Consider the following 3,177-nt stretch of genomic DNA (forward strand, 5'->3'; position numbering starts at 1 on the left):
CCAATTCCAGAACCCAAAGAAAGACAACAAACAAACAGGAACAACTCTGTAAGAACCTTATGACAGGGATCAACTCTTGCAATTCAATTATTATCCTAACTGTGAATGGACTAAATGCACCACTGAAAAGACATAGAATGGCAAAATGGATAAAATATCATCAGGCAACAAACTATTGCCTTCAAGAGACTTACCTCACTAGAAAGGACACCCACAGACTCAAAGTAAGAGGATGGGAAACAAACTTTCAGGCTAACAGAATACAAAAGAAAGGAGGAGTAGCGATCTTAATTTCAGACAAAATACCCTTCAAGCTATTGAAAATCAAAAAAGATACAGAAGGTCACTACATAATGATAAAAGACTTAATTCGTCAACAAGAAATATCTATCCTAAACATATATGCACCCAAAATAGGTGCGCCAACTTTCATAAAGCAACTTCTAGGAAAACTAAAGAAAGATATTGACTCTAACACCATCATAACTGGGGACTTAATACCCCACTCACAACCTTAGACAGATCAGGACAAAAAATCAGCAAGGAGTTTTGGAACCTCAATGTGACTTTGGACCTAATGGACTTAATTGATACCTACAGAACACTCCATCCAAAGACCACAGAATATACATTCTACTCATCACCACATGGAACATATTCTAAGATCGACCACATAATTGGTCACAAATCAAGCATACGCAAATTTAACAGGACCGAAATTCTACCGTGCACCTTCTCGGACCACAGTGGAATAAGAATTTTTTTATTCCATTCAATTTTTGTTTAGTCTCAGTGGCTCCTGAAAATAAATCTAACAATTTCAATAGATTTGTACTTGGTAATATGGGTGATTTATTCACCTGAAGTTTAGATACATTCACACAGAACATGAGCATCAGTTTGTTGGTTAGTTTTTGTTTCTTCTTTTCTTTTAGGTAATTCAAGGTTTCCTCTGAGGGGAAATTCTTTCAATGGTAAATTCACCTCATTGTTTGAAGGAAGCAGGCACAAATTCTTTTATGCCACTGCAGGATTACTGAAGGTTTTAAGTAAATTGAAATGTGATGAATCATACTGTATTAAAAATCAAGTAGGGTTTATTACTTAAAGGACATCTGTGTGAATCTTTTGCACATTGTAAATCCTTTCGCATAATACATTACATTATAAATAAACAATGAGACTCTGGATCAAATGGACTTAATTGATACCTACAGAACACTCCATCCAAGACCACAGAATATACATTCTACTCATCACCGCATGGAACGTATTCTAAGATTGACCACATACTTGGCCATAAATCAAGCATAAGCAAATTTAAAAGGACCGAAATTCTACCATGCACCTTCTCGGACCACAGTGGAATAAAAATAAACATTGACACCAACAAAGTCCCCCCAAAACCCACAAAGACACGGACACTAAACAGCATGATGTGATGTTAAACAACTCCTGGGTCAATGATGAAATCAAAACAGAGATCAAAAGATACCTGAAAACAAATGAAAATGAAGAAACATCTTACCAAAACCTCTGGGATGCCTTGAAAGCTGTAGTAAGAGGGGAATTTATATCCCTACAAACACACATGATGAAAATGGAAGGAACACAAATTAACAACCTAACAAGCCACCTAAAGAAGCTGGAAAAGCAAGACCACAAAAACCCTAATTTCAGCAGAAGAATCCAGAACACCAAAATAAAATCCCAAATCCAGGACATAGAAGACAAAAAAATAATACAAAAAAATCAATGAAACAAAAAGCTGGTTCTTCAAAAGATAAACAAGATCAATGGTCCCCTAGCTAGACTGACCAAGAAAAAACGGGAAAAAAACCAAATAAGCACAATTAGAAACACAAAAGATGAAGTCACATCTGACCCTGAAGAAATACAAAAGATCATTAGAAACTACTACGTACACTTGTATGGAAACAAACTTGAAAACCTTAAGGAAATGGAGGACTTTCTGACATCACACAACCTACCTAGATTGGAACAAGAAGAAATTGAGACCCTAAATAGACCAATAACAATCAAGGAAATTGACTACGTAATAAGAAAACTTCCTACAAAAAAAAGCTCTGGTCCAGATGGCTTTCCAGCAGAATTCTACAAGATGTTTAAGGAGGAACTGATACCAATCCTACTGAAGGTATTCCAGGCTATTGAAAAAGATGGAATTCTCCCCAAATCATTTTATGAAGCCAACATCACATTGATACCCAAGCCAGGTAAAGATCCAACAAAGAAAGAGAACTACAGGCCAATATCTTTGATGAACATAGACGCTAAAATTCTCAACAAGATCCTAGCAAACCAAATTCAGCAATACATTTCAAAAATCATCCATTATGACCAAGTAGGCTTCATTCCTGGGATGCAAGGCTGGTACAACATTCACAAAGCCATAAATGTAATTAAATACATTAACAGATGTCAAAACAAAAACCACTTGATTATATCATTAGATGCAGAAAAAGCTTTTGATAAAATCCAGCACCCCTTCTTGATAAAAACCCTTGAACATCTAGGCATACGGGGAACATACCTCAAAATAGTAAAAGCCATCTACGAGAAACCCACAGCCAGCATACTCCTAAATGAACAAAAATTGGAACCATTTCCCCTGAAAACTGGAACAAGACAAGGATGCCCACTCTCACCTCTCTTGTTCAACGTGGTATTGGAAGTCCTGGCTTGAGCAGTCACAGAAGAGGAGGCAATCAGGGGTATCCAAATAGGAAAAGAGAAAGTCAAGTTATCTCTCTTTGCAGATGATATGATTGTGTACCTTGAAAACCCAAGAGAATCTGTCAAAAACTTCCTTACACTGATAAAGGCCTTTGACAAAGTCAAAATAAATGTACAAAAGACAATCGCATTTCTCTACACCAATAATAAACAAACTGAAACCCAAATAAAAAACACAATTCAATTCACAATAGCCACAAAAAAATGAAATACCTTGGCATCTTCCTAACCAGAGACGTGAAAGACCTTTACAATGAAAATTACAAACACTACTCAAAGAAATCAAAGATGACACAAAACAAGTGGAAAAATATCCCATGCTCATGGATTGGAAGAATCAACATTGTGAAGATGTCCATCTTACCTAAGGCAATCTACAAATTCAATGCAATACCCATCAAATTACCAGCAACATTCTTC

This window comes from Carlito syrichta, unplaced genomic scaffold, assembly GCF_000164805.1.
Source record: "Carlito syrichta isolate Samal-C Ts95f unplaced genomic scaffold, Tarsius_syrichta-2.0.1 Scaffold303036, whole genome shotgun sequence".
NCBI classification, from domain to species: Eukaryota; Metazoa; Chordata; class Mammalia; order Primates; family Tarsiidae; genus Carlito; species Carlito syrichta.